Genomic DNA, 25,173 nt, shown 5'->3' with positions numbered 1-25,173 from the left:
CTTTTCAGGAACAGAGATTAACATTTTTCCTTCCAAACAAAGCTGAATAGGGAAAATTATCCCAGCAATTAACACAGGATTAAAAGTCATCAAGCACAGAGGACTTCCGGCGGTGACGTCAGAGCGGAGTGGGTGAGGGTGCGATTTATAGCTCCCGAAAGCCCAATTAATTCCTGAAAAGGAGCCCTTTAAGGGCATTTCCGAACCCAGAGGGTTCAGAATACTAAAGGGGAAGGCTTTAAGCTCCGGACAAGATGCTAGTGTCCAGGAAAATAAAAGCCGGACCCCTTAAATCCGGCAGGAAAAAATCTGTCTTTAAGGTAGATCGAGAGCGATGGCGGCCACATAGTGAGGAAGCAAAAGTGGATTCAGCATCGGTGGTCATGAAGGATCAGGAAAAAAAAGAAAAGTGAGATTTTCAATAAGCAGTCACGAGCAAGAGAGTCGCAGAGGGTAAAGAGAGCAGCGATTGAGAAAGAGAACGCTTAAAGGGAGACGATCAAACGAAGACAACAGTGTAACAGAAGTAGCAGAAGGAGTTAATCAACAAAGAAGATACAAAGTAACTAACTGAAATATTTGGATTTGAGTCAAGGATTTATTCCGGGGGAGAAAAAAAAAGGTGTAAATACACCACGAGAAGGAAGAAACAGTGAAGGTATATATAAACTTAAATTATATATAAACTAAAAATTAAAGGAATTTCCTTCCTTTAATTGGCGGACTTGGTGGACCTGGTGGACTGAGGAGGAGGTAATTTGGAAAGAGATTTCTAGATAGACAATTGTGGATTTATAAATATTAAGAAGAAAGTAGAGTACTGGAAAAAGGGGAGGGGGGAAGAAAAGATATAGAAGAAAACAAACTACAAAGAGAGAGACTGGGAGGACGTAAAGACTGTGTGCTGGAATAGAAAGTGACTATGCTTGATAGAAAAAATCTAAGGTGATAGAAAAAATCTGATGCAATAAGCATTGGAAAGAAGAAAATCAAATAAGAACTCAAAAAAGGAAAAGTCTGGTTGGAATTTAATATACTTATAGAAATTGTAACTTGAGGGGGGAGAAAAAAATTGTTTTGTTGATAACATTTGAAAAAGGAGAGGTTATAGACTATACTGCTAAGAAAAATTTAATGTTAAAGAACTGTTTGGATAGGTGTTGAAAGAATTAAAGGGGAAGATATATCTTGACTACTTGATATTTTATAATAATTACAGTGAAAATATTTGAAAAAGATTATAAAACTTAATTAATTAATTAATTAATTTGTTTTTTTGGGGAAAAGGGGGGACGATTGTTAAAGAGTAATTGAATGGTAAAACTTGATTTGAGTGGTGGTGAATAAATTAAAGGGATTGATATATAAGAACTAGTGGTAAAAGGTAAATATAGAATATTGATATAGAAAATTGTAGTTACAATCTGAGAACAAAGTACATATATATATATAGAGGTATACATAGACACACATATATAAGTTCAATCGAGATATATATATTGAATATTACTAGTAGTCCAAAGTAAATAAGAGTGATAATACTTAAATTAAGTTTGTAAAAAACTAAACAATTAAATCAGAAAGTAGTAAATATAGAAGAACGTTCTAAATTAAATAGAATACTATACTTTTATGATACCGTGGAAGAACTTTACAAGAAATCTAACAATGTCAACCACAGCAACAGTAACGAAAACCAGAAAAAAGCCTATTTGTAATCCAACATCCATGGCTTCTCCTACAACTCAATGGTCAATTGAAAATATGTTAGGGAAGGAAAAAGATATAACAGAGCCGACAATGAACAGTATGCAAAATATGCTCCAAATGATCCAAGAGACATTGATGAAGTCACAAGAAAGAATGGCAGATAATCAAGAAGAGGCTAGAAAACACCATCAAGAAATCAAACATGAGATAGGAGAAGTAAAGGAAGATTTTAAAAATATGAAGGAAAAGATGGAAAATATAAAGCAAACAATTGCAGAAAATGAGCAAAAAGTTAAAAAAATAGAAACCAAGGTAAACCAATTAGACCTCAAGCTAGAAATGGCGGAGCAGAAGGTATTACAATCAAACAAAGAATTGTCAAACTCAATCATTTTCTTGGAAATGGAGAAAGCCTCATATTTCCTGTGTTTCCAGAATGTCATGGAGGAGAAAGAAGAAGACCTGGGGGAAAAAATGGTCGAAATAATAGCAGAGATAACACAGAGAGATAAGTCGGAAATAAAAGATACCATAGATGAAATTTACCGAGTACATAATAATTACATAAGAAGACACCGTTTAGCATGGGAAGTGCATATAAGATTTATAAAAAAAACAATAAGAGATGAAATCTATAAAAAATCAAGAGAAGAGACTGTAACATACAAAGGGAAAGAGATCATAATTCTAAAACAAATTCCACGTAGAATCCGAGAGCAAAGGCAACAGTATCAATTCTTAACGTCACACCTCTTAAAATACAAAGTAATGTTCAGATGGATTATCCCCGAAGGTATTCTCATCACATGGCAGGATAGGAAATTTAAAGTGGATTTGACAGAAAAAGCTCAAGAATTCTATAAAAACTACCTTGAAGAAGAACAAGAAAGTAAAGACGAATCAGAAAGTAAAAGTCAAGAGGAGGATCAACAAGAGGAGATAGAAAGAGAGAGAGAGCTAAGGAAAATTCAAGAAAAAGAATGAGAAGAAAGAGAAGGAGCAAGAGGAAGAGTAAAAAGGGAGACAAGAAACACCAAGAAACAAATACAGTAGGAGATGGAAGAGACAATATCTTTATTCTCCATGAACATTAATGGTCTAAATGCACAGAAAAAGAGAACACAAATATTTACAAAATTTAAAAAATTAGATATATATGTGATTTGCCTGCAAGAGGTTCATATAAAAAAAGGATTTCAAAAATTATTAGAAAACAAGAAATTAGGAAGATTACATGTATCATTATCACAACAGAAAAAAAGAGGAATTGCAGTGTATGTAAAAGAAAGAATAAATTCAGAATTAGTCTATGCAGATGATGAGGGTAGAATTTTGATGATAAAATTAGATACGAAACATAAACACATTTTATTAGTAGTGGTATATGCCCCAAATAAAAACCAACAGGAATATTTCAAAAAAATTACATAATAGAATAATAGAACAAGAAATAGAAAACGTATGCATAGTAGGAGATTACAATGCCATAGCTGATAGTAAAAAAGATTATTACAGTAATAAGAAAAATAAAAAAAAGAAGGAAATATTACCTAAATAATTCTTGAACATGGTATCAGAATTAAGTTTAAGAGACACATGGAGAGAAATTTATAAAGAAGAAAAGCAATATACTGTACGTACTATTCTCATCCGCATCAATCTTGGTCCAGGATTGATATGGCCTGGATGACAGCACAATTACAATTAGAATTAGAAAAAATAGACATAGGAATAAATGAATGGGCTGACCATAACCCGATAATTATCCATTGGAAAGGACAAAAAAGATACAAAAGATGGACGTTAAATCAAAACATATGTAAAGAGAAAGAATATAAACAATTGTGGGAAAAAGAGCTAAAGATTTTCCTAAGTGTAAACAAAAAAGAAGACACGTCGACTCAAAACCTTTGGGATACATTAAAAGCATATATTAGAGGGGTGACGATCGCATATATGGCAAAGAAAAGAAAAGAGAAAAGGTATCAGCAAAATAAACTACAGGAAGAGCTTAAAAAATTAGAAGAAGACCTACGGAAAGACCCCCAAAATAAAAAAGTAAAAGAGGAAAGGAGAATAATTAAACATAAACTAAATTTGATAACCCAAGAAGAAGTGGCATTGAAAATAAAGATGGCAAAACAAAACTATTTTGAGCACGCAAACAAGGTGAGCAGATGGTTAGCTTATAAATTAAAAAAGGAAAAGGATAAAAGAACGATACAACATTTGAAAGATGAGGAAGGGAAAATCCAATATAAAAGAGAAGATAAGAAACGAATTATACATACATTTTTCTCCAAATTATATACACAGGAAGAAATGATAGAAGCAGAAATTAAAAAGTATCTAGAAGAAACAAATGTATGTAAACTTACGGAGGAACAGAAAGAAGTATTAAACCAACCAATCTCTGAAACAGAATTTGGAATTGCAATAAAAAGGCAAAAAAACAATAAAACGCCAAGACCAGATGGAATACCAGTTGAGTTATATAGGAACAGATAGGACAGATATATAGAACAGATAGGAGGATTAATGCTGGAAATATTTAATGAAGCACTACAGCAAACAAACATACCCAAAACATGGACAGAAGCATTAATCACACTCATATACAAGGAAGGTTCAGAACAGCAATTAGTACAAAACTACAGGCCTATCTCTTTATTAAATTCTGATTACAAAATATACATGTCAATTATTGCGGAAAGGTTAAAAACAATCTTAGACAAACATATACATTCGAATCAAAATGGTTTCTTGCCAGGTCAACAAATTAAAAACAACACACGAACCATAATTGATATATTAGAGTTTTATGAAGTGCACCCAGAGAAACAAGTTTCACTGGTTTTCCTTGATGCCCAAAAAGCCTTCAATAATTTGAATTGGAGATTTATGATACAACAAATAAAAAAAATGAAATTTGGGTCAAAATTTGAAAAAATGATTGAAAAAATATATTCAAAACAAACTGTAAGGGTAATTATTAATCCAGATATGACAGATAGATTTGAGATAACAAAAGGTGTGAGACAAGGATGCCCACTTTCCCCACTTCTCTTTATGCTATCATTGGAGCCACTCTTAAAAAAAATTAGGGAAGATCGAGAGATAAAAGGATTGAAGATAAAAAATGAAGAGTATAAATTGCAAGCCTTTGCAGATGATATGGTTTTCATAATTGAGGAACCTCTAAAATCTGGCCCCAAATTGATAAAAAAAAAATAGAAGAATTTGGCGTAGTGGCAGGTCTAAAAATTAATAAAAATAAATCTAAATTGCTAACTAAAAACTTTACAAAAAAACAAGAGATAGAATTAGAAAACAGTATGAATATTCAGATAACAAAAAAAAAATAAAATACCTAGGGATTTGGCTAACAGCAAGAGGTTCCTCAATCAAAAAGGACAATTATAATAAATTAATACTGCAAATTGGGAAAGATCTGGAAAATTGGAAAAATCTACAAATTTCACAGATGGGAAGAGTGGCGGCAATAAAAATGAATATCCTGCCCAAAATTCTGTTCCTCTTCCAGGTTATACCGATAAGAATAAAAAAAAAACTTTTTTTGATTTATTAAAAAGATTGATCTCAAAATTTATATGGCAAGGGAGAAAGCCTAGAATTAGATTAAAAACCTTACAAGATACCAGGGACAGAGGAGGAGGAGCCCTTCTGGATTGGGAGATTTATTATCAAGCAGCATGCCTAACATGGTTAAAGGAATGGATGGAGTTGGGAAATAAAAGAATGTTAACAATTGAAGGTCATGATTTACAGATAGGATGGCATTCATTCCTATGGGGTGAAAAGCATAAAACCCATGGGTATTTTAGAAGACATATAATTAGGAACTCATTATTAATAATTTGGAACAAAATCAAAAAGCAACATTATATGAGAATACCGTTTTGGATTTCGCTCAATGAAACATTAATGCATCCAAATTTAATAGACTGGACCAAAATAATTAGATACAGGGATATATTAAACGATTTGGGGAAATTTAAAAAAAAAACAAGAATTGGAACAAGATTTGAATAGGGAAGTTGAATGGTGGACGTATTTACAAATAAGATCAAAATATACAGAAGATATAAAGACAAATGAGGTACAATTGGAGCAAAACGAATTGGATAAAATTGTATATGGGAGGGAACAAAAATTAATTAGTAAAATATATAAATTCTTATTACGGTATAAAATGGAAGAGGAAATAGTGAAAGATACTATGATTAAATGGGCAAGGAATTTCAACCACACGGTAGAATTAGAGAAGTGGGAATAGATGTGGAGAATAAATATGAAATTGACAATATCAACGGCATACAAGGAAAACCAGATGAAAATGTTTCATAGATGGCATCTACCGCCAGCTAGAATAGCAAAGATGTTCCCTAGTAATTCACCGAAATGCTGGAAATGTAAGAGTAACTATGGAACATATTACCATCCCTGGTGGATTTGCCCAGTGGCAAAGAAATTCTGGGCCAAAGTCAAAAAGTGGTTAGAGGAGATAACACAGAAATCAATAAAGGGAGAACCAGAGCAATTCTTACTAGGGATTCCCATAGAAAATTACACAAAAGAAATACAATATTTAACATTACACATACTAACAGCAGCCCGCATAGTCTATGCGCAAAATTGGAAGAAGGAAAACTCACCAACAGAAGAAGATTTAATTAAAAAAATTTTAGAGTGCACAGAGATGGACAAACTAACAAAAGAACTCAAGGAGAAAGAGGATACAGAATATTATAAAGTGTGGTGTAGATGGTATGAATGGTTGGAGAATAGGAAAAACGAGAAAGAGGAATAAAGGAGAGAGAAAAAAAATGTTAAAGATCAAGGTAAAATGTAGACGAAATAAGGGAAGATAACAATGTGGAGTAGGATAAAGTTAAAATATGTGTAAATAGTAAGAAAGGACCACTTCGAAAGAGCTGTAAAAAAAAAAGTGTATGTATATAAATGTTGTATGTTTGTGTCTTGTTTTAATGTGTTTACAATAAAAATAAAAATAAAAATTATATATATATATAAAAAGTCACCAAGCACAGAATTAAACTTCACCAAAAACCAGTTTTAGACCAAAACTCAGAAAGGGTATATAAGATCCCGTTTGAATATCCATCTTTCTAGCTAGCCAAGAATCCTTGCTGAATGTCACTCATCTTGGTTCCTTGTCATTAAAAGCTTCTTTTCGGCAGCTATGCTTCGTTATTCAATTATTTCTTCAAAGTGCTGATCGTTGTGTCCCGGCGGGAAGAATCCTAATCAGGGAGCATTTTCCTCCCAACATCAGTTTCCAGTGCATTTGGGGTATCATTAGATTCCCATCACAGAGTTCAATGACTTTGATGTGCACAGTGGGTGGGCTGTGATTGAACACAATGCTTTCTGTACATGATCGGGAGCACTTTTAACTCCTCCTCCTCTTACAATCAGTGGGTAAGTTGGGCGAACTTTGATGTCCCAGTGCAAAAGGAGTGTGGAAAGATTTTTTTCCAGGATCCCTTCTTCTGAGCTGGGAGAAAGCACAGGCAATTAATGTCAGATGTAAATGCCTTATTCTCTAATGTGTAAATAGTATATGAATGGGGTATCAGGGGTTAACTTATTCTTCACTTCTTAATGTATTCATAATTTACCACTCCCACTTATAGCTCCACCCATTGTATATATAAGGAGCCACCTACACCCTTTTCCTTGCTTCTATCTGTGAATATTCAGTGAATATAGAATGCCTATTGTAAATAAAAGGAAGTATATTTAAACCTTTTACTCTCACTAATTTTATTGAGTCTGATCCTGAAAATATTGCAACAAGCTGGTAGCAGAGGATGGTTAATTGACTCAATAAAAAAACTTAAAAAATGTCTAAGAAAGATAGGCCCAACACCAGGGCCTACAGCAAAGAAATGGAAACAGAACAAGAAATAATCAACGAATCCACAAACGCAATTTCGAGAGAATCCGAAGAATACACCACTGAAGACGAAGAAATAATAGATGAAAATGATGACCAGGAGGAAATCGAAATAGAGAATAACGAACTCAGGTCAGAGATATTAAAACTATTAAAAAGCCAGAAGAATGATGAAAGCCTCATCGCGAACCTCCAAGAAATGCTGAAGAACAGCGGAGCAGCGAGAGAGAAAAACATCACTAATGAGAAGTCTAAAGACCCAAAAACAGTGAGTGATATGACTGCAGAGAAAGTCATTACGAAGAAGAAAAACAGTGATCCCGCGCGAAATTTTGAATGGCAGCCATCTTGGTTTCAACAGGCCTCCAAGGTGAGCGAAGCAGAGCCAATCAAAATGCTCAATTCAAAATTTCTGGCGCGAAAAACGTTATCAGACAACGAAAATGAAAAAGAAGATTCGAACTCCTCAGAAGAATCAGAATCAGAAAGTGAAGATGACTCAACAAAATCTCAAATAAAATCAGCAATGAAAACACTTTTTGCTGCATTTGGGCCAAAACTAAAAATTACCAAAGAGCCACCGAAGAAGCGAGCGAGCAAGCCGATGCCTCAGGACCTGCCCGCTCCCATCCTGACTTCAAGAGCGACGACGCCCGAACCCAGAGAGCCTTGTCAATTCCGCCCTACACCACAGACCGAAGCAAGTGCCAACGCCCCCAAAAGAAAAAGAAGAGCAGCCGCCGTCGTCAGAACTCACAAGGTCGAACCAGAGACCGACTCGTCTGAAGCAGAGCAGAGCGAGCGAGCCGCAATGGAGAGAACCTTCCACGACGACTCCAAAGAAGAAATGGACAACGCGCATGCGCGAAACTACGCAGACGGTCCGGGAAGACATGAACTGGCGAGAGAACCACGCAGACTCGTTGCGAGCATCCCCATGCCGTTTTGCAATTTTCTACACTTGCGAGACCACGGATTACCTCAGGTCGTAAGTAATGGACAAAATAATGTCGGAAATTTACCCAGTGACTTCCCAAAACTAAGGGTTGATGGCATTAATTTGCAAGAATGGTATCAACAGCTCCAGGTTGTCTTTATGAAGGAAAATTTACTATTTTTTATCACTAGTCCCCCAAAAAGACCTTGGACTTTAAAAATAGATTGTTTACACCATAGAGCATTTTTCTTAATAATATCTAGTGTGTCTCCTGCAATGTATCATAGCATCAAACCTAATCTGACTGTTTCAGAAATTATTCAATGCATGTTTAATTTGTTTCACAGCGATAGTGTGGCTACCACCACAAGAATGTCTAAGGATTTCTTTTCATCTAGAGTGAAACCAGGGGTTTCCATAAGTGAGCATTTAATATCTTTAAACAAAATAAGAGCTGAGCTGCATTTGAGGGGGGAGGTGATTTCAGACCAAACAATGAAAAGTGTTATTATCAACTCACTTGATTCATCATGGGACAGTTTTATGTCACATTTAGACACTATCAATCTAGGATATTTATCCATAGAAAGTCTATCCAATAAATTGATAGCAGAAGACAATTCAAGAAGAAATCGTTCTAGCAATCACACAGAACACAAACCTTATAGGAAAGTAGCTTTCCAAGAAAAATATAATGAAACATTCAAATGTCACAATTGTGGATCCAGGGAACACAATAGAAGAGATTGTCCCAAAATTTCAAAGGAAAGACATAGGTCAGAATATAGGAACAAATACAATTATAGACAGTCTTCCATAGATAGACATAGATATAGAAGCCCACCAAATTACAAAGAGAATAGAGGGGGCAGAGATAATTCAAAGGATAGAAAATCTGGTTCACTGAATGGATTAAATAAACAAGACAACACTAAAATACAGCAAAATGAGAACAATAATTGGCTTATTGATTCTGGAGCAACTAATCACACCACTAATAACAAAAATATATTGTCTTCATTTACAGAAGATAAATTTGTAATAAAGGTAGCTAACCAAGAAAAGGTTCAAGTATTAGGCAGAGGAAATGTAACCTTGCCTGGTCTAGGAAAAATAGAGGGGGTATTGTTAATACCTGAAATATCTCATAACATACTAAGTGCCATAAAACTAAGTAGAGATTCTGACATTAATATAGTTTTCTCAAAGGGAAAAGCGACTTTGGAGAAGAATAAAATAAATATAGGCACTGTGATGATTAAAGGAGGCCTACCTTATCTGATAACGAAGGAAAAATGGTTGCATAACATTGATTCAAATATGGAAGATTGTATTGAAGCAGATGATGAAAATATTAGTAACAGTGACAATGATGAATGTAAAATATCTCATGATCACGCAGATGCACACAATGAAAAAAAACCAAAAATAGGTAAACCAATTCATGATGAGTGTGCTCACATCTTACATAGGAAGTTAGGACATGCCAGTTTTCCTGTAGTACAAAAAATGACTGAACACGCAGAAGGTGTCAAAATAAAAAATTGTGAAAACTATTTGGAATGCTCAGTATGTAAATCTACAAAACTAAAAACTAGTCCCAGGCCAAGAAAATCTACTAGATCAACTAACAAAATTTTTGACTTAGTACACATGGACTTAGTTGGCCCATTAACTCCATCAATCACCTATAGAAAACGTTACTTCCTGACAATAGTAGACGATTATAGCCGTTATGGGTTTGTTTATACATTAAAACACAAAGATGAAACCTTTCAAAAATTTAAGGAATTTTACAAACGCATAGAAACACAACACAATATCAGAATAAAACAAATTATGACAGATAGGGGATGTGAATTCATGTCTAAAGAATTCTCCCAATGGTTAAAGGATAGAGGAATGCTACATTACACGTCTAGTCCATTTTCTGCGTTTCAGAACGGGATTGCAGAGAGAAAGAATTCCACATTACAAACCATGATTAGATGCACATTGGAGGATGCTGGCTTAAGCAAACAATTTTGGTCAGAAGCCTTACATTATTCAAATTACACACAAAATAGAACCTGGTCCAGTATTGTAAATAAGACACCATATGAAGTAATGTATAATAGGAAACCAAAATTAGCACACATGCACATATTTGGAGTCACTGCAGACGTACACATACCTAAGCAGTTGAGAAGAAAGGGAGAAAACGTATCCAGAAGACTCCGATTTATGGGATATGAAACTGGCACCAAAGGGTACAGATTCATTGATAATAATAACAAATTTATAGTTTCCAGAACAGCTGTGTTCCATGAACAGGCCAACTGGTCTAAATTACATCTTAATGAAATATTTCCAAATAAATGTAAAGATACAAAATCTCATGAGAAAGGAACCATAGAAAAACAGAATATCAACAAATATAAAAGCAAAACCAAAACTTGGACAAATAGCCAACACAAAATAAAGACAGACACTCTAACAAAAAAAGAAGCAAGATATTTGCATGATAACAATAGCAAACCTGAAAGAGTCATTAGAAACAACAGAAATCAAATGCCAAATAAATACAGAGATTACATAATGCATATGGATGGTGAGCCAATAACACCTAATACTTATGAGGAAGTGTTAAAACTCCCTCGTGAAGAAAAAGAAAAATGGGAATTAGCTATGAAAAAGGAGATGGAAAGTTTACAAGGATTAAATGTATTTACACCTGCAATTGCACCTAAAGATAAAACAATTATTGGTACCAGGTGGATATATAAAATTAAGAACTTAGAAGGAGGCAATACTCTATATAAAGCTAGATTAGTTGCACAAGGTTACGCACAGAAATATCCGGAGGACTATACTGACACGTATTCCCCCACTGTAAGAACAGAGTGTCAAAACAGCTCTAGTGGTAGCATCAGCACTCAATCTTGATGTATTTCAATATGACATACAGACTGCGTATCTACACGCAAAACTAGATAAGGAAATATACGTAAGAGCACCTCACAGTCAATACACCAACAAAAATGAAATTTGGCTGTTGAACAAGAGTTTATACGGATTAAAACAATCTGGTAAAAGATGGTATGATTGTTTAGTAAAAGTACTTAAGACCATGGATTTCAACGCTACCACTGCTGATAACTGTTTCTTTGTCAAAAAGGGTGATGATTACATTGAATTTGTGTTGATTTATGTAGATGACATTTTATATATAGGAAAACACAAAGAGAGAAGAGAAACTTTTGTAAATAAGTTAAATGAACATTTCTCGTTGAAATCTCTAGGTAAAGTGAACAAATATCTTGGTGTTCAAATTAATAAGACTAGAAGGGGATTCAAACTTACTCAGAGAGATAAGATTATAGAACTTTTAAATAAATGCAATTTAAACAATGCCAAACCCTGTGATACTCCTATGCAAACTGATTTTCTTAGAAATACTGATGAATCTTCCCCTGAATTCAAGGATAACACGTTTTATAGATCAATCATAGGTTCACTTCTTTATATATCTAATTGGACTAGACCAGATATCACCTTACCACTCAATTTATTATCCAGACACGTCAGCAAACCAACAATGTATCACTGGGAAGCTGTTAAAAGAATTTTAAGATATCTGAAAAGTACACTAGATTTTTGCTTAGTATTAGAACCTAGTGATAATAAAGAACCAAAGCTTGCATGTTATGCAGATGCGGACTGGGCTGGAGACACATCATGCAGAAAAAGTACATCTGGTTATATTTTTCTCTTAAATGACTGACCAGTTTACTGGTATACTGGTAAACAAGAACTAGTAGCCACTTCAACGACAGAAGCGGAATATGTTTGTTTATCCAAAGCTGCAAATAACCTTGTATGGTTTAATGATTTAATTTCAGATGTTTGGAAAAAACCTGCTTTGCCTTTTGTTATGCATGAAGACAATAAAGCGGCCATTGAAATATCTAGATCTGATGCCATTGGACAAAGGTCCAGGCATATAGATATAAAATTTAAACATGTGAGGCAATTATCTCAGGATGGATTTATTAAAGCAGTGCATTGTGATACTTCAGAACAATTAGCTGACATATTGACAAAGCCTTTACCTTCTAAGCAACACAAATATTTAACATCTAAATTGTATGTCTTGTATTGTCCTGAATCAGAATGTAATTGGTGTTGTATAACGAATCGGCATTTAGAGGGGGATTTGTCAGATGTAAATGCCTTATTCTCTAATGTGTAAATAGTATATGAATGGGGTATCAGGGGTTAACTTATTCTTCACTTCTTAATGTATTCATAATTTACCACTCCCACTTATAGCTCCACCCATTGTATATATAAGGAGCCACCTACACCCTTTTCCTTGCTTCTATCTGTGAATATTCAGTGAATATAGAATGCCTATTGTAAATAAAAGGAAGTATATTTAAACCTTTTACTCTCACTAATTTTATTGAGTCTGATCCTGAAAATATTGCAACAATTAAGATACAAGACAGGCTGCTTTGGAAATGAGGTTGGTCTTCTTTATTTTCCCAATAACAAAGAGGTTTGTTCTTGGGGGCAGCTAGCAATTGGATAGTACATTGGACATATTTTATAGGTTTTTAAGCCCCTTGTGTTAAGTGTGTGAAGAAATTGTGTGTGTGTACTGTTGTGACTAGAGGTGATATTTTAATGGCTGTTTTCTATACCCGCAAGTTCCCTTTTGTTGTGTATATGGTTTTTGTAGTCATATGTTGTGGATGTGTGAAGCAGGGACATAAATATTGTCTTTCTAATCTGGTTCTGGCTTGGGTGATCAGCTTCAGTCTATTCTGATTATTTGTGTAGTTGGCCCAGCCTTTCAGAGATCGTCTGTTCCATTGTATATTTTTCTGAATCACGATCCAGTTTTATGAATAGCAACACTGTACAGGTAGTCTTCAACTTAAAACAGTTCATTTAGTGACCAAAGTTACAAGGACACTGAAAAAAGTGACTTATGACTGTTTTTCACACGTTTGGCTACTGACTCATATTGATGAGGGTTGCAGTGTCCTGGGGTCATGTGATCACATTTGTAACCTTCCGACAAGCAAAGTCAATGGCGGAGCCAGATTCACTTAACAACTGTTTTACTAACTTAACAACTGTGGCAAGAAAGGTCATAAAATGGGGCAAAACTCACTTAACAAATGTCTCATTTACAGTGCATTCAGAAAGTATTCAGACCCCCTTCACTTTTGTCAATTTTGTTATGCTGCAGCCTGATTCTACAGTTGTTGAAATTCATGTTTTTTCTCATTAATCTACACTCAGTACCCCATAATGACAAAGTGAAAACAGAATTTTAGAAATGTCTATAATGTCAGCATTCCAAATTATGATCTCTTTCAGCGCTGACATGAAATCAATGAAAGACACAGAAAGACTTGCTTTAATGCTGGGATGAACTTTCACCTAGTTCCTGGCTCTTCAGCAGATAGCGTTACTTGGGCAACAGAGGGAGGGGGGAAATTCCTGTGAAAAGAAAGTGCATGGGACGAAGAGATGGATCTGCATGGTGGCCAATGAGACATTGGGGTTGAAGAACGGAAAGGGAGGGGTTTGGAAGGAGGTGCCAATCTTGGCTGCATCAGAGTTCAGGCATGTCATTTTTTCTATTCTTCAATAAAAAAAAGATTCATTAGAGACTTTGCGTTTGAGAATGAAGTTTATTTAAGATAGCAACGAAACCTGACATATACGTTTATTAAAAAGAAAAAACTGAAATATCACATTGGCATAAGTATTCAGACCAGTAGTGGGTTTCAATTTTGGCCACTACCGGTTTGCCTGTGGGTGCGCTCGCGTGCATGCATGATACTTCTGTGCATGCACAGAGACGTCCAGGCGGGGGGGCAGAACCTCCCGCCGCCGCTACCGGTTTGCCCGATCTGGGGAGAACCGGTAGCAACCCACCACTGATTCAGACCCTTTGCTACAGCACTTGAAATTTAGCTCCAGTGCCTCCCTGTCAAGCTTCGTTGTTATCTCCAAATAAATGAATTTCCAAACGCCCGATCTTTGAGGAAATTTTTCTCTTTATTGAGCATAACGAACTGACCCTGACTCAATGCGTAGTTAGCACTGAACTTTGCCCCCCCCCAAACCTCTCTTTCCGGTTCCCAATTCTCTGCGTCTCATTGGCCATCTTCCAAGCCACTCTACTCATCCCATCTCTGTCATTTCACAGGAATGCCCCCCTCCCATCCCATCTCTGGAGACAGTTCTTCAGGGGAAAAAGTAGGTGAAAATTCAAGCCTCTCCTCTCTTCCTTATGGCAGCTTGGAAGCTGACATCCGGCCCCTCTTCCTTCATTCTCTCAGTGAGGCCTGCGCAAGACACACAACAAGTTTAGTACCTTTACCCCATCCGAGGGTGTGTCCCACCCCCTCCCGGCTTGTCCGGGTGATCTGCATGGAATTTAGCTATAAGGCGGTCAGCTTGGATGTTTGTGCTCTTCACCCAGGAAGCTTCTGACAAATTTAATTTAATTTAATTTAATTTCCAATTTATATACCGCCCTTCTCCCTGAGGACTCAGGGCGGTGTACAGCCAAGATAAAAAACATAGAATACAAATATTAAAAAACATTTAAAAATATATATAAATTTTGGCCCAAAAGTTAAGAAATCACAGACTGATTAAAAGAATTTAAAAATTTCTTCTTAAGCCAACCCGGCTTGCTGGAAAAGATGGGTTTTAAGGGAACGACGGAAGGCATTGAGGTCATGGATTCTCCTTATCTCCGGGGGCAACTGATTCCAGAGGGTGGGAGCCCCCACCGAGAAGGCCCTCCCCCTGGGGTTCACCAGCCTACATTGTTTGGCTGATGGCACCCTGAGGAGGCCCTCTCTGTGGGAGCGCACGGGTCGATGGGAGGTCGTCGGTAGCAGCAGGCGGTCTCGCAGATAGCTAGGCCCTATGCCATGGAGCGCTTTAAAGGTGATAACCAACACCTTGAAGCACACCCGGAAGACCACCGGGAGCCAGTGCAGCTCGCGCAGGAGCGGTGTTACATGGGAGCGCCATGTTGCTCCCATCACTACCTGCGCTGCTGCATTCTGGACCAGCTGGAGCCTCCGGGTGCTCTTCAAGGGGAGCCCCATGTAGAGAGCATTGCAGTAGTCAAGGTGAGAGGTGACGAGGGCGTGAGTGACTGTGCACAAGGAATCCCGATCGAGAAAGGGCCGCAACTGGCGAATCAGGCGAACCTGATAAAAGGTCCCCCTGGTAACAGCCGTCAGATGTTCCTCCAAAGACAGCTGCCTATCCAGGAGGACTCCCAGATTGAGAGCCCTTTCAGTGGGGGCCAAAGACTCGCCCCCAATAGTCAGTGATGGAGTCAACTGACTATATCGGGATGCCGGGAGCCACAGCCACTCAGTCTTGGAAGGGTTAAGCCTGAGCCTGTTCCTCCCCATCCAGATCCGTACAGCCTCCAGGCACTGGGACATCACTTCAAGGGCATCATTGGGGTGGCCTGGGGTGGAGATGTACAGCTGGGTGTCATCAGCGTACTGATGGTATCTCACCCCAAAGCCACGGATGATCTCACCCAGCGGCTTCACATAAATGTTGAACAGAAGGGGCGAGAGGACCGATCCCTGTGGCACTCCAAAGATGAGAGGCCTCGAGGTCGACCTCTGCCCCCCTGCCAACACAAACTGCGACCGGTCGGAGAGAAAGGAGGAGAACCACCGCAACACAGTGCCTCCCACCCCCAACTCTTCCAGCCGGTGCAGCATGATACCATGGTCGATGGTATCAAAAGCCACTGAGAGATCTAATAGGACCAGAACAGAGGAACAACCCTTCCACTTAATTAAGTATTGGAGGCACCCCCTGTGCCACCTTGAATCAAGAATCCGCTGTACTTCATAGTGAGTGTGGCCTCCAATAATCAAGGGCCCTGTGGGATCACGTGGCACCGGCCTTAAAGTTGACCTGACCACAGGCTTCAGGAGGCTACTGTGAAAAACAGGGTGTATCCTCCCTAGTAACTGGGGCAACTGCAATTGTACTGTAACCGGGTTGATTATTTTTACTATCGGAAATGGTCCTATAAGTTTCAGGCCCAGTTTCCTGGTCGGGAGTCTGAGTCTTAAATACTTGGTGGAGAGGTAGACCTTCTCCCCTACTCGGAACGGCCTTTGGGGGGCTCGGTGCTTATCTGCTTATTTCTTATAAGACCGTGCCTCCTTGTCTAATGCCTTCTTGACGTTCTCCCAGGTTTCTCAGCATTGCCATCCAGTCGGTCAAGCTAACTGAGGAAGGAGGTTCCCTTGGGTACTCTGGCATGGGGACGAAATCCATGCCGCTCACTATCTTAAATGGGGTTAGTCCTGTGCTACTGTGGACAGCATTGTTATATGCGACCTCCGCAAACAATAAGAGGTCCGCCCAGTTCGATTGTTGGTAGTCAACGTAGCACCTCAGGTACTGCTCTATCATGGCATTCAATCTCTTCGCCCCCCCATTGGTGCTCAGGTGAAACGCTGAGCTGAGGCCTTGGGATGATCCTATGGATCGAAGGAATTCCCTCCAGAATTTCGCTGTAAACTGGACACCTCGATTGGAGATGATTCTTCTGGGTAATCCGTGCAGACGGTAGATGTGTTTCACGAACAGTTTGGACAATTGGCGGGCTGAGGGTAGTCCGCTGCAGGGTATGAAATGTGCCTGTTTGGAGAATAAGTCTATTACAGTCCAGATCACTGTGCTTCCACTGCTCCTTGGCAGTTCGACTATGAAGTCCATAGCAATCTCCTCCCATGGCCTTGACGGTTCAGCTACTGGCTGCAGCAGCCCAGGAGGTCTTCCTCGTCGGGTTTTCATCGTGGCACAGATGGTACAACTTTTTACATAGCTGTCTACATCTTTTCTCATGTGGGGCCACCAAAACTGTCTCTGTGCTAAATGCAGTCTTTAGGAAACCGAAATGCCCCGCTGGTTTAATGTCATGACTCCTCTTGAGGACCAGGGTGCGTAGAGTCTCTGGGACATAAAGTTTCATCCCTCTCCATGCTAGGCCATCCCTCTTTGTCAAGAGATGTTGATTGTCTCAGAACCAGGGGTCCGCCAATGTTTCTGCCTTGAGCCTCGTCGTCAGGTCACTTGCTGGTTACCCCTGCTGGTCGCGATGCTGCCGTCTGGTGGTTACCTGACCCACTCCTTGGGCAGAGGGGATGATGGCATTCACCACCTGCTCCCGTTCACTGTTGTATTGGGGCATTCGGGAGAGGGCATCGGCCAGAAAGTTCTTCCCCCCTGGGATGTGCTTCAGCTTGAAGTTGAAACGATTGAAGTATTGGGCCCATCGGACTTGCCTGGGCGATAACTTCCGTGGGGTCTTGAGGGCCTCCAGGTTTTTATGGTCAGTCCAAACCTCGAACGGTGTTTGGCCTCCTTCTAGCAGATGTCGCCAGGTTAACAGCGCCCACCTCACTGCGAACGCTTCCTTTTTTTTAAAAAAAATTTGATTTATATGCCGCCCTTCTCCGGAGTCTCAGGGCGGCTTACAGTGCATTAAGCAATAGCCTTCATACTTTTGTATATTTTATACAAAGTCAGCTTATTGCCCCCACAAACTGGGTCCTCAATTTACCTACCTTAGAAAGGATGGAAGGCTGAGTCAACCTTGAGCCTGGCAAGATTCGATCTTACTTTAATTGCAGACAGCTGGTGTTAAATTACAGTGCTTCTGTCTGTTGAGCTAAACCAGGCTCCTTTTCCCACGCTGCCCAGCGTGTCTCTGTGTCGGTGAGTTTGCGGGATGTGTAGGCACAAGGTTGTAGGTCCCCCTGGCTGTTCTTTTGGAGTAGGACTGCCCCCACTGCCACATCGCTGGCATCTGCTTGGATGACGCAGGGTTGTTCGGGGTCAGGATGCTTCAAGACCGGTTCTTTTGCAAACATTTGTTTTAGTGTTTCAAATGCCTGTTGGCAGGCTGGGTCCCACTGTAGAGGTTGTCCCGGGTGGGGTTTTGTTGTCGGACTCCCTGTTTTTAGGAGGTCCATCAGAGGTTTGGCAATTCTTGCAAAGGAGGGGATGAATTGCCTGTAGAAGTTTGCGAACCCCAGGGAGCTTTGTAGTTGTCTGCGGGTGCGAGGGGGTCGCCAGTCTAGGACTGATTGTACTTTGGCCGGGTCCATTTCTATCCCCTCGTTTGACACTCGGTAACCTAAGTAGTCTAGCCGCGATTGGTGGAACTCTCATTTTGACAGTTTGACATAGAGGTTCGCTTTCAGCAGTTTTTCCAGCACTTTGCGGACGAGGGGTATGTGTTCGTCTATGGTCTCCGTGTAAATGAGAATGTCATCTAGGTAGACGAGGACCCCCTTATAGAGGTGGTCATGCAGAACTTTATTTATCAATTGCATGAACACCGCTGGGGCTCCCTGTAGCCCAAATGGCATCACCTTGAATTGGAAACTCCCCAGGGGGCAGTTGAACGCTGTCTTCCACTCGTCTCCTTCCCTGATGCGTATTCGGTAGTAGGCTTCGCGGAGGTCTAGTTTGGTGAAAACCTTCCCCTTGGCCAGGTGGGCTAGCATGTCTTTCATGAAGGGAAGGGGATATAAGTTGCGTACGCAGACAGCGTTGATATAACGAAAATCGACCACTAGGCGCATCGAGCCGTCCTTCTTCTCTCTGAAGAGGACTGGTGCCGCGACCCGCGGTTTGGTTGGCTCAATGAAACCCCTTTGTAGGTTTTTGTCTATGTAGTTTCGCATTTCTTGCATTTCACGGGGCGTCATGGCATACAATTTAGGTTTTGGTAGTTTCGCCCCAGGGATGATTTTGATGGAGCAATCGGGTTCGCGGTGGGGTGGTAAAACATCACACTTGGCCTCGCTAAATACCTCCACAAGGTCTTGGTACTCTCTTGGGATCTGTTCTGTCTCGTGGGGGCTTTTGGATGTGGCCCCTAACTGCTTTGCCATACCCTTCGGGACGGGCTCTCGTGTCGGCACCATCTTCTTTTGTTCAGGCGGGGAAGGTTGGGGCTCTTGTGGGTGGGGTGTATCTCCTGGTTGGAGCAGTAAGGGTTGGGGCCCCTTTGCTATCCTTAATCTGCGGGTTCGCTCTTGCCACCAGATGATTGGGCCCCACTTGTCTAGCCAAGAGAGTCCCAGTATGACTGGATCGGTCATTTTGGGGGCTATTATGAACCGAATTGTCTCCCAGTGATCTCCTAGCTCCAGCTTCACTGGCTTGGTCAGGTGTGTAGTGTAAGCCCCGCCTACGAGGGTCCCGTCCACTTGCTCAAATCGAATTGGGTGGTTGAGCTTCTTAGCTCAGATCCCCAATTTCAGGACTGTAGGTAGGTTAATCAGGCACCTCGTGCAGCCCAAATCAATTAGGGCTTGGAAAGTCCCTTGGGTTCCTGTTTTAGGGGCTGTTAGGCATATGGGGAAGAGAAAAGGGTGGATGGGTCCACTCACCATTGGGTCGTCTTCACCATCGTCCTCGCTGTCATACGAGTCGGGGAATTGATCTCTATTATCTGGGACTCTCCTTGCTTCAGTCAGGTGGGCGAAGACCTCTATACCTGGGGGGAATTTTCGTGGTGCATCGGTGGCGCGCTTGGGGCCCTTGCTCCGGTCGTGCCCTCGGTGGTAGGTTTGGCCTCGGCCCTGGGGTTCCACACACTGCTGCCAGATGGCCTGTTCCCCCACATCTGTAGCACCTCAGCGGGCTCCATGGAACGAAAGGCCTTTGGATGGGCCATAGTGCCGTGTTTCCGCATCTGCTATGTGGTCTTGGGTCCGATTGGTACCTCTCCTTGACATCTGGTTGCTCTAGCATGTCGTTGGCGCACGGCCCCCTCTCAATTTGCATCGCTACCCGGAACCATTCGGAGAGTCGGTTCGGGATGTCCCGATAAGCGGTCACTTGGGCGATTCGCTTGTCTAGGCTTGTTCTGAAGAAATACACCAGTAGTCACTCTGGTAGGGGAGGTAAGGTGCCAATGACTCTTCTGAATTCATGAATGTGCTCCCTGATGGGCTTCCCTTTCTGCATTAGGTTTCTGAGCTCATCTTCCACATAGGGGTCCTCCCCTGCCTCATCGAACCTGGCTCGTAGTAGTTGCAAGAAACCATCTGCATCTTGCAGTTGGGGGTCCCTATTCTTGTAGAGGGTTGCTGACCAGCTCCTTGCTTCTCCCTCCAGCCCTTCTGCAATGGCACTGACTAGGGCTCTGGGGAATGGGTAGAGGTGTCCATAGCTCTCGATGTAGATCTCAGCTGCGTCAAGGAATTGCGCTACCTGGTCTGGATCCCCATCGAACTTCCCTCTGAACCAAGGTGGCTCCGCTCTCGGTGCTCCCTCCTCCCATTGCGGGGCTCTCTGAGCCTGCCTAGGGCGCCATTGGGCTTCTTCCTCATCTCTCATTCTGGGGCGGGGGGGTGATGTCCTGCCCAGGCTGGTGTGCTTGCTGGGGAGGGGGGAACCCATGGATGCACACTGGGACCATCTCTCCTTCTGGTGTGGGAGGGGGGAGGGCTGCGCTCCCGTCTATGGTGACTCAGTTCAGCAGGCTTGGCTGGCCTCCCCCTGTCCTTGGGCCGGCAGGATGGCCCCTCCCCCAGTCGGATGGCACGGTCAAAATCATCCTTCAATTTTTCCATGGGGCTCTCGAGTGGCAGCTTTGAAGCTTTTTGCTGCCTGGCTTGTTGCCAGTCCCAAAGCCAATCTGCCCTCCCCAATTCACTCAGGGGCTTTCCCTTACCTTTCACGTCCGGAAAAGGGAACTCAGCTTCTGCAGCTTTTTGCAAAGTCCACCAAGGTTCATTTTTTTTTCTTGGCTTGGAGCACGATTGTCTGACCTTCGTAATGTTGCGGCAGTGCTGGAGGAGGGGGGGGGCTGGTTCCCAGCTGCTTGAAGTAAGCTTACAGTAGAGAGTTGGCTTTCTGCCATGGCTTCGGAACCTTGGCGTCCAAACATCTGGCAGGGAGCTGGAGGGCTGGAGGTTTGCCAGTTTGGCTTTGAAAGTTGAGTGCTAACTATCTGTCAAGCTTCGTTGTTATCTCCAAATAAATGAATTTCCAAACGCCTGATCTTTGAGGAAATTTTTCTCTTTATTGAGCATAATGAACTGACCCTGACTCAATGTGTAGTTAGCACTGAACTTTGGCCCCCCAAAACCTCTCTTTCCGGTTCCCAATTCTCTGCGTCTCATTGGCCATCTTCCAAGCCACTCTACTCATCCCATCTCTGTCATTTCACAGGAATGCCCCCCTCCCATCCCATCTCCGTGGAGACAGTGCTTCAGGGGAAAAAGTAGGTGAAAGTTAAAGCCTCTCCTCTCTTCCTTATGGCAGCTTGGAAGCTGACATCCCCATTTCTCTTGATCGTTGCTGGCATGTTTCTACACCTTGATTGGAGTCAATCTGTGGTAAATTGATTGCACATGATTTGGAAAGGCACACACCTCTCTATACAAAGCCTTGCAGCTAACAATACATAGTGTAGCACAGTGCTTTTCAACCTTTTCACAGATTGTACCACTTTTAGAATATGGCAATATTCGAGTACCACCAATCACTTAGCAAGGTGTCAAAAACTTGTTGACCAAAAAAAGGAAAAAAGTGATAAAGTACAGGTTAGTCCTCGACTTACAACAGTTTGCTTAGTGACTGTTTGAAGTTACAACGGCACTGAAAAAAGTGACTTATGACCATTGCAGCATCTCCAGGGTCACATGATTTACATTCGGATGTTTGGCAACTGATTCATATTTATGATGGTCACAGTGTTTCAGGGTCATGTGATCCCCTTTTGCAACCTTCTGACAAGCAAAGTCAATGGGGAAACCAGATTCACTTGACAACTATGTTACCAATTTAACAACTGCAGTGATTCACTTAACAAATGTGGCAAGAAAAGTCGTAAAATGGGACAAAACTCATTTAACAAATTTCTCACTTAGCAACATAAATTTTGGGCTCAATTGTGGTCGTAGGTTGAGGACTATTTGTACACCTACTTACCACACTTTTAATGGGAAACGTGTGCCTGTTTCTCTGACGTTAATCTTTGCACTGACATTAATCTATCCCCTTCTCTCCCTCTGCTTGTCTCAAAGAAGCCTGTCCTCTTCTCCATCTCTCTTTCTGTCCCCTTCTCATCAGGGGTGAAATGCTCCTGGCTTGGACCGGATTGGCCGATCTGGTAGCGATGAAGGCTGGTAGTTTGGAGAACTGGTAGCGATGGCAGCTCGAGGTTCCGCCCACCCGCCCAGAAGTCATTACTTCCTGGTTTTAACCAGGAAGTAACCTGGGTTTTTGAGCCTGTGCGCATGTGATGGGGCCAAGAGAGGCGGTGGTGGCGGCACTGTATGTGCAGCCCCGGGACATCCACCCTCTCTCCCGGAGCGCCGCTGCCACCCCAGAGCTTGCCTTTGCCTCTGCAGCCCACTGGCCCCTCTTGCCCTTCTCTTTCTGGGTGCAGCCAAGAGTATCTAAAAACAAACTCCAGTATGTGGAAAGAGAAGTAAAATATTTAGGGAATTTGATCAGCAAAGGCAGCAGAAAAATGACTCCCTCTAGAATAGAGGGTATAATAACACAACCACTGCCAAAAGATAAAAAGGCCCTTAGAAAATTTTTGGGATTGGTAGGGTATTGTAGACAATGGATTGTAAATTATGCAGAAACAACTAAACCATTGTACTCAAAGCTGATAGACACTGAACCATGGGTAATTGAGTGGTCAGAGGAAGAGAAAGGGAAATTCCAGGAACTAAAGGAAAAATTAGAAAAAGCACCCGTTCTATCGTTACCAGATTTAGAAAAAACATTTCACCTTTTTGTTGCTGTAGAGAATGGTGTAGCTAAAGGGGTTCTGGATCTGTTCCAGTCGGGCTTCAGGCCTAGGCACAGCACGGAAGTGGCATTGGTCACATTGGTTGATGATCTCTGGAGGGCTCGGGACAGGGGCTGTTCCTCTGTCCTGGTCCTGTTAGATCTCTCAGCGGCTTTTGATACCATCGACCATGGTATCATGCTGCGCCGGTTGGAGGGGTTAGGGGTGGGGGGCACCATGTTGTGGTGGTTCTCCTCCTTCCCCTCTGACCGGTCACAGTTTGTGTTGACGGGGGGCCAGATATCGACCCCGAGGCGCCTTGTATGTGGGGTGCCACAGGGGTCGGTCCTCTCGCCCCTTCTGTTCAACATTTATGTGAAGCCGCTGGGTGAGATCATCCGTGGTTTCGGAGTGAAGTACCATCAGTACGCTGATGACACTCAGCTGTACATCTCCACCCTGGACCACCCCAATGATGCCCTTGACGTGATGTCCCCGTGTCTGGAGGCCGTATGGATCTGGATGGGGAGAAACAGGCTCAAGCTCAACCCATCCAAGACCGAGTGGCTGTGGCTTCCGGCATCCCGATATAGTCAGTTGGTGCCATCTCTGACTATTGGGGGCGAGTCGTTGGCCCCCACAGAGAGGGCTCACAACTTGGGTGTCCTCCTGGATGCCCGGCTGTCTTTAGAAGAGCATGTGACAGCCGTGGCCAGGGGGGCTTTTTATCAGGTTCACCTGATTCGCCAGTTGCGTCCCTTTCTGGATCGGGACTCCTTATGCACGGTCACTCATGCCCTCGTCACTTCCCGCCTGGACTACTGCAATGCTCTCTACATGGGGCTCCCCTTGAAGAGCACCCGGAGGCTCCAACTGGTACAGAATGTGGCCACGTGGGTGATTATGGGAGCATCATGACGCTCCCATGTAACACCTCTCCTGCGTGAGCTGCACTTGCTCCCGGTGGTCCTCCGGGTGCGATTCAAGGTGTTGGTGACCACCTTTAGAGCGCTCCATGGCTTAGGGCCTGGATATTTACGGGACCGCCTTCTGCCACTGAGAGCCTCCCACCAGCCAGTACGCTCCCACAGAGAGGGGCTCCTCTGGGTGCCGTCGGCCAAACAATGCCGACTGGTGGCTCCCAGGGGGAGAGCTTTCTCTGTGGGAGCACCTGCCCTCTGGAATGAGCTCCCCCCGGAGATACGGACAATTCCGGACTTACGTACTTTCCGTCAGGCCCTCAAAACCTTTTTATTTCATCAAGTCGGGCTGGCCTAATCTCTCCAATTGTGTATTTTAATTTGGATTTTTAATGGGGGATTTTAACTGTCGGGCCAAATTGTTTAATTTATTTTTAAATTATTTTTAAATTTTGTATTTGATGTTTTTTACTTCTGGCTGTTCACCGCCCTGAGTCCTTCGGGAGAAGGGCGGTATATAAATTTAAATATTAAATTAAATTAAATTCTAGCCCAGAAGTGGGGACGATTGAAGAAACCCGTAGCATTTTTATCAAAATTAATGGATCCAGTAATAAAGGGGTGGCTGGTTTGTATACAAGCCATCTCGGCCACTGCCTTGCTAGTTCAAGAAAGCCGGAAGATAACTTTTGGAGGGGCAATTGTAGTGAGTAGCCCACACCAAGTAAGGAATATTTTGAACCAGCAAGCTCAAAAGTGGATGACAAACTCTAGACTAATGAAATATGAAAGCATTTTACTAGAAGATCCAAGCCTAGTGATCGTGACTGAAGCTAAT

The sequence above is a fragment of the Pituophis catenifer genome, unplaced genomic scaffold (genome assembly GCF_029215685.1).
Source record: "Pituophis catenifer annectens isolate HBS135680 unplaced genomic scaffold, rPitCat1.0.hap2 SCAF_5, whole genome shotgun sequence".
NCBI classification, from domain to species: Eukaryota; Metazoa; Chordata; class Lepidosauria; order Squamata; family Colubridae; genus Pituophis; species Pituophis catenifer.
Note: the sequence above shows the minus strand (reverse complement) of the source record.